The sequence below is a fragment of the Lissotriton helveticus genome, chromosome 1_1 (genome assembly GCF_964261635.1).
Source record: "Lissotriton helveticus chromosome 1_1, aLisHel1.1, whole genome shotgun sequence".
Taxonomy (NCBI): Eukaryota; Metazoa; Chordata; class Amphibia; order Caudata; family Salamandridae; genus Lissotriton; species Lissotriton helveticus.
Window position 1 is genome coordinate 62,590,533 of NC_136057.1, and position 15,005 is coordinate 62,605,537.

The window sequence follows — 15,005 nt, forward strand, 5'->3', positions numbered from 1 at the left end:
TCACAGTTTACACTGGAGGAGCTGAAGTTCTAACTCCTGTCTTTACTTCTGTTTGTTAAGTTATTTTTGCCACATTCCTAGGGATGGTTCAAGCATTTGTTGGAAGATTGCACCATTTATTATAGTGATTCCATCACAACTAATAATATACCTGCGATATCTCTGCTGCCAGTACGTGTCTGCTTTTTATCTTTTTCTGCCTTTACCGGGGTATCTAGCTAAATGTCTTCTGTTTGGTGCCAGCATGCTCCTCGGTCAGTGGATGGAGCATTGGAAGAGTAAGACAAGATGTCCATTGCTTGAGGGGGAGTGCAGCACCTACACCTCTGGATATTTCTTACATTCAGCTCCCTTATGGCTGCATACTCGCTCAGCAGGGTTCATTGACCGCTAAAGCAGGGGAGTGACACAATGAACACAGCAGACATCAGGTAATGAACTAATAGACAAACACCATGATAGCGTAGATGGATCAAAAGCATCTTTAGAGAAGCTCGCCGGGGACATAAAAACTGAGGAAGTGCACAGGTAGCTACTTATGAGGTACAAACAGGGGAGGCGAACATGTAGGTACATGCTCGATTTTGGGTCTGTTTAAGGCTTTTACTGAGCTGGGAATTGGGGTGCACTGTATCTTAATCCTGTGGCTGATAAAGGCACTTGCTGCAAGGGTGTTACCACTTTGACCCTTTACAAGAGGGGAGCCGAGGCTTAGAAAGCACAACACCTGAAGGCTGCCTGCCTGCCCTGAGGGTAAGGTAAGGGTCCGGGTGTCAGAAAATATCAGCAAGGGACATAAAAGGATCCTAATAAACACAGCCCCAGAGAGGCGAAATAGTCAGCCTAGATGGAGAAGAGCTGGGTCCTCCACTGTTTCCGGGACAATAAGTGATATTGAATCTTTCTTAGGTTAGGAGGCATAGAATTTTATCTGGGTTGGAGCTAAGACATGGAAGGAGAAACCTTTCGTTCGGTCTCTCCTGACGAGGGATGTGGGCCAGGTTTGGATTGGATGGAGGGTAGCGTTCTGGAGGGCATGTAAAGTTGCATCCAGGCAGCTAGGCTGGTTGCTCCTTAGAGCTCTGTTTGTTTAATTAAGTTTTAAACAGTTGTCGTGCATACATTTGGCCAACGCTGATACACATTTTTTAGATTTGACACAAAAGCCAGTCGACTCTGCCGACAGGGAAATAATTAGCTGAGTGCCATCAGCATACAACACTAGTGAGATATTCCAAAATATTTCAATACCTCTGCCAGAGGTCTGATGTAAATATTAACAAGTATCTGCAATGCAAATAGGTCTCGCATTTGTGAATTAGAGCTATTGACGTTGTGAATGCCAATTATTTTTTACCTACACGTTTTATTTTTAGAGTGAATGTATGTAGTGTGCAAAATCCCTTGGGAAGGTCCTGCACTTCGTAATAAATATATTGAAAAAGACGCAAGGTGTGGATTGTGTCAACAATTGCTTGGCAAGTACCTCATGGGTGAAGTGTCGCCACACATGTACACCGTGGTGCTTTACTAATGAGAAACTCATTAATAAAAGTAGTGCTTACAGACTAACCAACGTGATCGTAGCATGTGAATCCGTTTCCCGGCTTCTCTTTCATTTTCTAGACTATTTGACTCATTCTGCGTCTTGGTTATCCCCCAAACACTTGGAGGCAATGAAGTTTGCCAAGGGGATTGGGGCAGGGGAGTTTTGGGGGTACATGAAAACGTATTCATCGCCTAGTTGTCAAAGTTAGCCCGGTGCTATTAGTTAAAAGTGAGTGAAAAGAGAGGGGTCCCAGTAGCAATGGAACTTGTAAACACATGAATGAAAAATAATCAAAGAAACATGACTTGAGTCCACACTGTTTACTTCACAATGGGAATGCGTATTTAAATATGCTGTATTAGTATACACAATAATAAATCGGTAATTTACATGGTGCCCCAAAGACAGGAAGGGGTTGGAGGTAGTGGTGGTTGTGGGGAAATGGTGAGGGAAAAAGTGAAAATTCGAAAGTGACAGTAAAATCAACAGTTGTCAATCATTTAACAATGTTACAGACTATGTACAGTGAAATGAGACCAAAATGTTCATTAGATTATTCAAAGAACGCCATACTCCAAGCAGTTCAATTAATGAAAATAGTAGGGAGTAGAGTTGACGATGGAAAGTAGACGTATGTCGACGTTTCGACCCTTTAGAAGTGCAGATATCAGTGGTTATCTTGCTGTAGGGTCTTCATCAGGACTGGAGGGGCACACACCCTATTTGGTATATAAAAATATTTTGTGAGTACGGGAAACAAGTCCCTGTAGATAGTTGTACATAGGCAATAAAGCACATCACCCCATAGTGGGTAGAATTCAAGGCACTGGTTAAAGTCCCATACAGTATATAGGGACAGTGATATCTGTAAGAATACATTGAATTAGACTAGGGTCAAATAAATTGGAGGTTGACTAGTTATTGGCACGTGGAGATAGGCCACAGCGAACAAGGTGGACAGTTGTACGCGACTGCTCAATATTGAGACCGCGTTAGTGAGAGGCCCAGGCAACAATATGGCTAAGGATTGTAAAGCGCCTACATACAGCACAATTTGAGAGTCGTTGTATGACTTACCACAGATGTGGTAGAAACAGGACCGAGTCTGGTAAGTAAAACGTGTCCCGGATGGATCTGTGGAGTGAATATATCCAAAATATGAAGCACTAAATGGCTACTGAATAATAGGTGATCGGGGATAATGGTAAAGGCAAAACTCACCGTCGTTTGCAACAATAGTTGTAAGTACGTTGCTGGTATGGATCCGGGTTACAGTTACCCTGGAAAGTCGACTCTACAAAATTGAAACGGAGGTGCATTGTAGTAAACTGGAGAGAGTGAGAATTACACGAGCAAAACGGATGGACATGAACTCACCCGGTAGCCGTCGTGAGTAAACGTCCGGCTTGGAGATTAGTCCGTGTCGATGTGGATCAGGGTAAACAATACCCGCAATTATAGAATCTGGAAAATTCAAGCGGACGCAAAATCAATTAAACTAGAGGGACTGGTGGATACAGACTGCGGCAGGCATGCAGGGTGGAAGGAAACTCACCCGAATACCGTCGTGTGAATGCGTCCGGCTCGGAAATGGGTCCGTGTTGATCAGGCAAACCTTGCTCGTTCAGGGATCTGAGGAGCATAGAGTCCTAAAATTACTCGTGAGCCAAAAAACCAAGTGGATTGCATACAGATGTAGGGATTAGAGGAACGCCGAATGGCGGCTAACCGGTCTCGGACTGAATCCGTGCTAGATCGCGGCAGGCTGTCACAGTGACGGCGCCCGGTTCCGGGTATGATAATATCGCCGTGGCAACCGGGTCACGTGACAGAGTGGGCGGGGATACGAAAAGGCATGAGGTCGCTTAGCAACATGGAAGCCATGGAAATAGTCAACATACTGCGTTAGAGATAGGATAGCTACAGGCGTATGGAGATTAGAATGGTTAAACGTGGTCCCGGTGAATGGAAGGAATCAGCATTCACAATGAGAAAAACCACCAAAGGGAATCGTCTGCAATACTTATTCAAAGAAGGGCAAATACAGGAGTGTTGGTATTGTGTAAAGACTAAATCAAAGCCTATTAAAGCAACAATATAGTTGTAACTAAATCAAGCCAAGGTTAGACCATCAGGCTCCCAAGTGGATACTAGGGGCCCGAACATGGGCCAGAATTCCCGTTTAAAACATACATGTAGATGGAACATTCTGCTGTACATTTAAGAAGTTAAAGCCACAAAATTAGTAAACTGATGACCAATGTATAACAACAATAAGTAAACTAATGACCAATATATAACAACAATAAGGGGCGTACCTCACTCAGGCGGGTAAAGGCCCTTTACAATTGCAATAAGACATGTTTGAGCGATGATGGCGTACCTCGCACATGCGGGTAAAAGCCACTGAACATTAAATTGAGATACTAATTAAGTCAAAGTGGCTAATTGTGAAAAAGAACTGTCCTGCTCGTTGAGCCCTTATTCAATCGAGTTGAAAGTGAACATCCATTTGAGTTCACGGGTATTGAGGATGCTGGAAATACTACCCCCCCCGAGGTCCCAAGGAGGCTTTCTCAATGATAACCCACTTTAAACTTTCTGGTAAGTAATCCATTCAGAGACCATCTCGGTCTCTGGATGAGATACATAGACGACATCCTATTGATATGGCAGGGCAATTTGGAAGAATTGAGGTTGTTTTTTGACTGGTTGAACGTCCAATCCCAGTTTCTAAAATTCACAATCCAATCTGACAAGCATCAAATCAACTTCTTGGATCTTACTATCTATGAGAACGAAGGCCACTTGTTGACCAAATTATACAGAAAACCAGCTGAAAGAAATTCCTTGCTGCATTACGGCAGTCATCATCCTCGAGCATTGCGGGATAATTTGCCCTTTGGGCAATTTCTACGCCTACGCCGTAATTGTTCCATCAAAGACCATTATTTCACTGAATCTGAAGAACTCAAACAGAGACTTTTGAGTCGAGGCTACCCTAAACAACTGGTTAAGCGAGCAAGGAAGAGAGCCTGGTTCTACCCACGTGAGGAGTTGCTCATTCCTAAGACGGACAAAGATGAAACGGAACAGAGAATGGTATGCGTCACAACCTTCAATACAAAAAGTAACAAAATAAAACGGATCATAAACAACCATTGGGAACTGATATCGGATGATATCCAACAAAAAGACCCGCCACTACATGCTTTCAAGAAAGCAAGGAGTGTTAAAGACCATGTGGTCCGCTCCCTCTTTAAGACACCGGAGGCCCCCACCATCAACACTATGTGGAACTTACCCCCCATTCTGGGACACTTCCGATGTGGTGGCTGCAAAGCCTGTGACAGCACAATACAGACTAAAGAGTTCACCTATCGCCATCACAAAATTCAACTGAAGAGCCATACCAACTGCAACACGGTCAACGTCATTTATGCCATCCTCTGTCCATGCAATTTGATCTATATAGGACAGACCCAGCAAAAGGCTAAAACCAGGATACTTCAACATATGAGCAGAATCCGTTGCCAAGTACAAACTGCACCCATGGTTGACCATTTCTCCACCGCAAGTGACTTACCAGAAAGTTTAAAGTGGGTTATCATTGAGAAAGCCTCCTTGGGACCTCGGGGGGGTAGTATTTCCAGCATCCTCAATACCCGTGAACTCAAATGGATGTTCACTTTCAACTCGATTGAATCAGGGCTCAACGAGCAGGACAGTTCTTTTTCACAATTAGCCACTTTGACTTAATTAGTATCTCAATTTAATGTTCAGTGGCTTTTACCCGCATGTGCGAGGTACGCCATCATCGCTCAAACATGTCTTATTGCAATTGTAAAGGGCCTTTACCCGCCTGAGTGAGGTACGCCCCTTATTGTTGTTATATATTGGTCATTAGTTTACTTATTGTTGTTATACATTGGTCATCAGTTTACTAATTTTGTGGCTTTAACTTCTTAAATGTACAGCAGAATGTTCCATCTACATGTATGTTTTAAACGGGAATTCTGGCCCATGTTCGGGCCCCTAGTATCCACTTGGGAGCCTGATGGTCTAACCTTGGCTTGATTTAGTTACAACTATATTGTTGCTTTAATAGGCTTTGATTTAGTCTTTACACAATACCAACACTCCTGTATTTGCCCTTCTTTGAATAAGTATTGCAGACGATTCCCTTTGGTGGTTTTTCTCATTGTGAATGCTGATTCCTTCCATTCACCGGGACCACGTTTAACCATTCTAATCTCCATACGCCTGTAGCTATCCTATCTCTAACGCAGTATGTTGACTATTTCCATGGCTTCCATGTTGCTAAGCGACCTCATGCCTTTTCGTATCCCCGCCCACTCTGTCACGTGACCCGGTTACCACGGCGATATTATCATACCCAGAACCGGGCGCCGTCACTGTGACAGCCTGCCGCGATCTAGCACGGATTCAGTCCGAGACCGGTTAGCCGCCATTCGGCGTTCCTCTAATCCCTACACCTGTATGCAATCCACTTGGTTTTTTGGCTCACGAGTAATTTTAGGACTCTATGCTCCTCAGATCCCTGAACGAGCAAGGTTTGCCTGATCAACACGGACCCATTTCCGAGCCGGACGCATTCACACGACGGTATTCGGGTGAGTTTCCTTCCACCCTGCATGCCTGCCGCAGTCTGTATCCACCAGTCCCTCTAGTTTAATTGATTTTGCGTCCGCTTGAATTTTCCAGATTCTATAATTGCGGGTATTGTTTACCCTGATCCACATCGACACGGACTAATCTCCAAGCCGGACGTTTACTCACGACGGCTACCGGGTGAGTTCATGTCCATCCGTTTTGCTCGTGTAATTCTCACTCTCTCCAGTTTACTACAATGCACCTCCGTTTCAATTTTGTAGAGTCGACTTTCCAGGGTAACTGTAACCCGGATCCATACCAGCAACGTACTTACAACTATTGTTGCAAACGACGGTGAGTTTTGCCTTTACCATTATCCCCGATCACCTATTATTCAGTAGCCATTTAGTGCTTCATATTTTGGATATATTCACTCCACAGATCCATCCGGGACACGTTTTACTTACCAGACTCGGTCCTGTTTCTACCACATCTGTGGTAAGTCATACAACGACTCTCAAATTGTGCTGTATGTAGGCGCTTTACAATCCTTAGCCATATTGTTGCCTGGGCCTCTCACTAACGCGGTCTCAATATTGAGCAGTCGCGTACAACTGTCCACCTTGTTCGCTGTGGCCTATCTCCACGCGCCAATAACTAGTCAACCTCCAATTTATTTGACCCTAGTCTAATTCAATGTATTCTTACAGATATCACTGTCCCTATATACTGTATGGGACTTTAACCAGTGCCTTGAATTCTACCCACTATGGGGTGATGTGCTTTATTGCCTATGTACAACTATCTACAGGGACTTGTTTCCCGTACTCACAAAATATTTTTATATACCAAATAGGGTGTGTGCCCCTCCAGTCCTGATGAAGACCCTACAGCAAGATAACCACTGATATCTGCACTTCTAAAGGGTCGAAACGTCGACATACGTCTACTTTCCATCGTCAACTCTACTCCCTACTATTTTCATTAATTGAACTGCTTGGAGTATGGCGTTCTTTGAATAATCTAATGAACATTTTGGTCTCATTTCACTGTACATAGTCTGTAACATTGTTAAATGATTGACAACTGTTGATTTTACTGTCACTTTCGAATTTTCACTTTTTCCCTCACCATTTCCCCACAACCACCACTACCTCCAACCCCTTCCTGTCTTTGGGGCACCATGTAAATTACCGATTTATTATTGTGTATACTAATACAGCATATTTAAATACGCATTCCCATTGTGAAGTAAACAGTGTGGACTCAAGTCATGTTTCTTTGATTATTTTTCATTCATGTGTTTACAAGTTCCATTGCTACTGGGACCCCTCTCTTTTCACTTACGTAACCAACCCAGGTCCCCGTAACTTTAACTGGGTCAACCCCCCTACTAATAAATTAGTTAAAAGTGTGCAGATATCATTTAGATTACTTTACTCGCATCTATGAGAAAATCGACATTATTTATACAAAATGCCAGAATGAGTCAGTTTTCACAGTGCTGGTTGATTAGTTTGATTGCATTCATTTTTGTATTTAATCTTTTACATAGCATCCTAAGTAGGTTACCTAACCCCAAAGCACAGAGTTGTTAAATGACCCATAGTAGGGAGTATTTTACAGTTGAGCAAATGTGTCCAAATGTAATTTTGGTAGTGCCATGAAATGATCAGCCAATGAGGTACTCGATGAGCAGGTTTTCAACGACAAGTTCAAAATGCTCAAAATGTACGGTATTGTGACTGTTGTTTGTTTGTACACAACTACCTCTCTGAATGTGTTTAATAACACAGAGCTCCATCTACCAGACATTGCTCACAGAGGGGCGACTGAAGCACAGAACAAAATGTATTCATTTATCCTGAGTGTGAAGGCACCCGGAAGGTTTAGGTGCCCACCCTGAGAGGCTAGGGATCCCTGCGCTTCTACAGACTCTGCCGTGCTCCTCTGCAACAGAAGGGCACAGCTCAGAATCTGCTGCTTCTGCTAAGAATAGGGGAGGGGGATGAGGTTGGAGCATGCAGGAGTTTCGGGCAGGTTTCCAGGTTATTGAAAGTGATGATTCTAACGGGAGGCAAAGGAGTTTGACTGTCAGTTTGTCTGCACCAGTCTATTTCTCTACCATCTACGGGGCTCACGGTCATGTATCCATTCATCTCTTTGTTAGAGGTGTGTGAGCCAATATATTAATTAGCAGGTAGAGCCAGCCCGAGACAAGCCAAAGCGTATACGAGTCAGTGGGTGAACCGTGAAAATGATCGGCATGTTAATCATACAGTAAACATGATGCAAATGTGTAAATGTGCCACAACGTCTCTTCAGAATTCAAAAAAGTGCATTTCGTTAGCGTGTCACTTCAGTACACAAGATTATAGAGCTGAATTGAGAGGAAGTTATTAAAAGTGCTCGTTTTAAGCATGAGGTAAAACACTGCCGCTCCTCCGGCCTGACAAAAATGCCAATTGGGAACTAAGGGGAGTCAGTTGCCATGCATACCCCGAATGTTGCCTAGAGTCTTACTATATTTAGAGTAACATCAAAATCGAGTTGATTAAACACAAGAAGTTTTTGCACAGCACGCATCATGAACTTGCATATTTCAAAGTGGCAATAATAAAGATGAAAACGGAAGTGCCAGCAGGAAAGAAAACACGAATGGCAGTGGGGGGGGGTGTAAAGTCACAGACTGAGGGACGGGGCGGGTGAGGTGGGGAGACAGAGAAGAAAATAGTGTTAGCAGTAAAGGGGCCAATAGCCGTGGAAGAATACAAATGATGAATGAGGAGGGACAAACAAGCCTCAAACCAATCTGAAGGCAGCATTTAAGACCAAAGCCAATGGGCAGAGAGTGGGCGGAGCTTCCATGAAGCTTCCACACTAGAGTGTGTACTGCATGCCTCGCAAAGAGACGGTAGCGCGTTCACGCTGCAACGCTAGGCAAGACCTAAAAAGGGTAGGAATGAGCTCCGAACCCAGAGGGACACCAGGAGCCAGTCCTCTTTGTGATGAGGCGAAAGGGGAGGGTTTAACTTTAAAAGACCACTTGTTCAAGTAGGGGACAACCAGAAGTCAAATATGAAGGTATAGATACGTTTTATTGTAGCTTCTTTCATCACACAGAGATCCCACACACCTGCCTCAGCAACCACCACTCCTAGAATGACCGGAAGACCTGGAAAAAACTAGAGTTCCAAGGAAGACCAGTCAACCTCGCGCGGCAGGTCAATGAGGAAAGAGAGAGAACCATAATAACACTACTCCTTTAAAAAGAAGGTAAACCAAGCGAGTTAATATTATTGCATGTGAGACAGTGTCGAAGATCGAACTTAAATCTAGGAGTATCAGAGCCTGGGATTTGCCAGCCTCTGCAGTACTGCAAAGGGATTCAGTAACTGTTAAAATAGCAATTTTGGTGCTGTTTATCGAATTCCATTTTGGGTACAATCTAATAGTTTATATTGTTCTAATATTTTAGTTAGGAGATTGTTAACATGTTTCTCCCCATCCTTGGACACAAACGACAGAAGAGAAATAAGTTGATAGTTTTCTGGCTGAGTGGCATTTAGCAAAGGCTTTTTAGAAGAAGTATAACCTTGGCATGTTTCCATGATATTGATACTTCTTCAGTGCTCAGCAAGAGTTTGGCTAATTCTAGAAATATGGGTGTGACGCTCTCCTGAAATGTTAAAATAATATCAGGTTTAAATGGGTTATCTGGAGATCCAGATTTCACTTGACGCATTAAGGTGGTGATAGAATCTGTGTTAAGTAGAGCCAATTGGTCCAAGGTAGCCCATTGTGAGTGGTAGGTCCCTGTATCAAGAGAGACAGGTTAGACTGTTTTCTCACCCCTGTTAAAGTAAAGATAAAGATAACTGACCAAGCTTGCTGCAGTGGCTGTTAGAAGCTTCCGCTAATCCAGGAGTGGAGGTGGGTTTAATCAGGTTGTTTACAACAAAGAAGATTACTTTTGAAAGCTTGCTGCTGCTTTTGATTTGTCGGCAAATAATTTGACACGGGCTGTTTTAATCAGTTTCTTGTAGCATTTAATCGCTCTCAAGAATTGCATTCAGCATGATGCTGCAGCATCATAGGATTTGTAGCAAGCACACTCTAGTTCTTTGAATTGCTTCTTTTATGAGCAATGCTTTATAGAACCAAGCAACTGGGGGGCTGCTTCCTACTTTTAAAGAGCTTGGCAGGAAAAAAATGATCCAAGGCAGAATTGAGCCATGCTTTGGTGGAAGTCTCCTCCCGTTCTATATTGGAGTCTAATAGAGGTACACTCCTTTCAATTAACCTTGAAAAGACAGATGGGTCCAGTTTATGCCACTACCTTCTCATTGTGGGGTCACCGGTAATGTTTTTTTCAACGCTAGGTGTATCAATGGTCATAGGCACCAAATAATAGTTTGACCAGGTCACTGGAATAGGGGGAGCAGTTTGAAGGGTGGCAAGGTTGTAAAACTCAGGGTTCAGCAGATGGCCAGCCTAGTAGCTGAATGTTTTTAATAACTGAGCTAATTGGAAAGTGGCCATGCCATTAGTAAAGTCATGGATTTCTTTATTGTTGATTAGATCAAGATGAAGATTCAAGTCTCCAATTATGCTCAAGTTGGACAATTGAAGTGAGTGCAAGGTAGAGCACTCTATTAGAGATTCCCTGGGGAAGCATCGGAGCAGAGGCGGGGCACTGACTACAACCCCCAGGCTCCACCGCACGCCACATCACTCTTCCTGCACCAGGACATGCTGCAAGGCAGCTGCCTGGTACCTCTGCGCGGGTCCATCCACGCTCGTCGGCGGAGGCTAGGCTGGGGCCCCCCCCTTTAACCTCTACACTCCCCTGTTACAGGCCCACCATGGGCAAGAAAAATCTGAGAGCAACAGAGGAGGTAACTATTACTTCTTTAGATACCTTTCTGGCCAAGGCAACATCGGCTTAGAAAAATAAATCCCACTTATAGAAAAGAGACTTTGGTTGGGGTCAGGGGCAGGGCAGTCATCTAGTTGTTTCTACAACCAAGAGGGGAGTAACAAAACTAGATGGGGTTTCTCTTCCATAATTGCCAGCAGTCTCTGTACCAACTCCCGAACATTCACAGCGTGCCTCTACATTTAGTGGGAAACCAAACCACGCTACCTCCATGAATGGTAAATGAAAACGAGGCCATGCGACACTGCCCTCCAAGTGTCCTGCCGAGAAGATCAGAAAGGTCGCATTGCCAGCGAGTACCACATGTATGAATGGGCACCAACATTCAGAGACTACATTTCCCTCATTGGTGTGATCTTCTTGATAACTTTAAACAACTTTTGCGACCTATCTAGATTCTATCGCTTGCACCTTACAAGGTTAGCAGAACAAATGACGGTAGATTCCAGTGGTAGTTTAGCTACTTCTATCCTCTAACCACCAACTAAGGTCATCCCCTCTGATGTCTGTAAAACTCCTTAAAACTATGACTGTGAAAGTCATAATTTGTGTACTAATTGTGAAAACATGATCCTTGGTCGTGAGTTAGTTAAATCGCCCTCTAATTCTATTGGTCATCCTTGTGTTGAAAATCAGTGGCTCCCAGCAGGGATCCTAAAGGTCCAGACCATGTAGATCTGGTCTCTAGGTGTTGCCTACCGCAGGTGACCATACAAGATTCTATGGGTAAGGGGCAATCACATGACTTATGAAGACCACAGGTTAAGGTAAATCCCCCATCTACTCAGGCCCATAGCAGACCAAATCACCAATACATGGACTCCTGCAGCTTGTCACAGTGTTAAAATTTTAGTCAACGTCCCTTTACTACATCCCAATCTTACAAAATCTTCACTTCAGCTGATGGCCAAGGCTCGATACTGAATGACTCAAAACTAAAATAAAGGTCATCTCATCCAAAATCATTTGATCAAGACCAGAAGAACGCAGTGAATTAGGTCTGATGAAAAACAACCAATATTGACTGGTTATTTTAAATTTTGATAATGAATGGCTTGTGAGAGACCGGTTAGGGAGTTTACCGGTTGCCCCTTCACTCCATTCTCAGATTTATGCAGTCTCGTTGGGCTTTTTCTATAGGTCGCACCAGTACGTAGTTCCATCGTACTCACTAAGGGCCTTTCTTTAGTGAGAACTGGTCATAAGCCTGCCCAGGTGGCTTTTAATGCCCTTGCTCTATCAAATAGGTACTCATTGTTGGAAGATATGAAGGCATGTGATTGACTGATCTCTCCACTAAATCATTTGCCTCCTCAGTTTGGTACCCATGGAGAGGATTCAGTTGGTTGTTTTAGATTCACTGAGCAGTATTACATCCTTACCAATTGACCCTACATCATCCTTCTTACCAGTACCGACAGCGATTCGGTCGCAGGAGTCCCTAAGTGATATAAAGTTTCTCTCCAGTAATATAGCGGGCTATGAAAACAAAAAGGATAATCAAAATTCGCATAAAGTGTTTAAGAATTCTGATACTATCTGCTTTAAGGAAAATTGGACAGAGCAGTCGGTCTATGTAAATGGCTACAGCTCCTTTGTTATGCCAGCAGTTCCATCAGCAACAGGTAGATCTACTCAGAATTATAGCAAACAGGATTACCCTAGGTAATGTGACCTTTATCAATAACGTGCCCCATTTTCATGTCATCACGACTGAAGGTTCTGGGAAAATTGATTTGTTACGGATTCAGTTTTAGAATAATAATTTTAAGATTCCTACACAGGTGATAGATGAGTTGGCGGGAATATTTGGAGGTTCTGTTAACATACCACACATGTTCAAGTTTTTTTATCTGAGCTGGGGATTTTCATGTGTACTGTAGCCCCAATTCGGACAAACGTATTAGTGGGGTAACTGACACGAATGATTCGTTACTAGTCCATTTTTATGCATCATAACTACGGAAACATTTCAAACAGTTTTTCCATTAACTTGGGACATAGTTATAATAAATCTGTGTCACTCCACGACTGGTCAACTCCTCCCCAGCTTTCAACGTACTGGAGTTACCTCGACAACTGATTTTAAAATTATTCAGACAAATTTGAAGAGATGTATTAAGTCCTCCATAGCCAAGTTGACAGAGTTCCGTGATCATGCTTCCCTTCTTTTTTTGTTTTGTTTGTCCTCTTTCTGCTATGTCAAGCTCTATAAATGCCCCATACCGATTAAGAAAAATGGATCTACTCTTAAATGGGAGAAAATTAACCCTATTACCTTCCTCCCAAAAGTTGTAAAAGAGGTGTTACCTGACACTGAATCCTGCTTAGACTCCAACACTGATAGTCATCAAGTAGTAATAGCATTTAGTAAAATTTTAACATCTATAAATTCTAATCTTTTATATCCAGGTACAAGAAACACTCCATCGACGATAAGGGGGTTTGAGACAAATTGCTCGAAGGCATCCAAAGATCTTTACACTGCTCTTAAAACAAGTCCAACAGAAACAAAGATTTGATAAGGAAGCTACGAGCTGACTATAAGACAGCTAGGGGGGTGAGAAAAAAGGAGTTACGGAATGAAGTATAGGTACATTTGTGTGAGGCTTCGAGGAGTAAAGATAGCAAGGCATTTTGGAGGGTGGTAAATGCCCTTCTTCTGCATGATCAGGGCAGCCCCTCTCTTGATATTCATATAGATCAATCCACCTGGCTGTTTGACTTCCTACTCATTTTTATTGTAGAGATGGATAGCGCTACAAAAAAACGTTAGGACTTGATGACTGGCCATTTGGGCATGCAATTCTCATGGGAGGAAATTGAGCTTGCACTCTCTCAATCACCTGCCCTAACGGCAGCAGGTTCGGATGGGATTCCTCTGCAGTTTTTCTTTGTACATAAACATTTATGGGCGTCATTCTTGACCCATGTTTTTAATACTGTTTTCCAAAGTGGCACCCCCGGTATCGTGGAAACAATCCATGATTATCGCCAAATATAAGAAGGGGGATCCCTCGAATCCGGCAAATTACCGCCCATTCTCCCTGCTGGATAGCCCTGCCAAACAAATGGGGAGATTGCTCCTAAATAGACTGGAGGAGTGGGCATTTGTTAATAATGTTTTAGCTGAGACACAATACGGGTTTAGAAAGGGGAGGAGTATGATCGACTACGGACAAAATTCACTCTTACTTGCAGCAAAATATGTTTGTGCAAAAAAGGGCCGTTTTTATATGGCTTTTGTGGACTTGTCCGTGGCCTTTGACTGCGTAAACCACTCAGACAACTCCATGATTCTTTTTATTAGAGAGATGTATAGAGAGACAGGGGCAGTAGTCAGTTTTGGGAAAGAGGGGGAATGTTCGGAAATATTTTTAAATTAAAAAGAGGGTGTGACAGGGGTGCGTCCTTGCCCTCTTTCTTTTTTCCTTGTACACTAATAAATGTAATGAAGTTTTGACCGCGCAGTGCAGAGATCAGCAGGTGTCATATTGATATCCTTTGCATTCGCACTGTGTTAAGTTAGCATGAGCTTATTAGGAGTTTAAACGCCATTTTACCTTTCTGCTGCTTCTACACACGGCACATATTGTTATTAGAGCCTTTAGCCTAGTAGAGTATTTTGCTTCACACGAGAATAATATGTTTTGCTATTAGTATCAGCTTTGTTTGGTAAGCTATGTCTGTACAGTGAGTGCCGAGGCCTTCAAGGTTAGTCCAACACAGTGGTTGTTGTGAGGTTTGATCTTCGCACGTTCTGACATAACATACATGCAGATGCAGTGAAATTCTAGCTTTAGGCACGTTTAATATTGTACTACACAGAGCATTAACACACACTTGATGCTTCGCATGCAGAGAGCTGGTGGAAGATGATGTGATCCCTTACCACTAAGATCA

The 15,005-nt window shown here is 43.1% G+C and overlaps 1 protein-coding gene across 2 annotated transcripts in view; it reads right to left on the minus strand.

Annotated features, from left to right (window-relative positions):
* Positions 1-15,005, minus strand: part of LOC144825096 (uncharacterized) — a 78,500-nt gene that overhangs the window by 3,038 nt on the left and 60,457 nt on the right. The window lies entirely within an intron of this gene.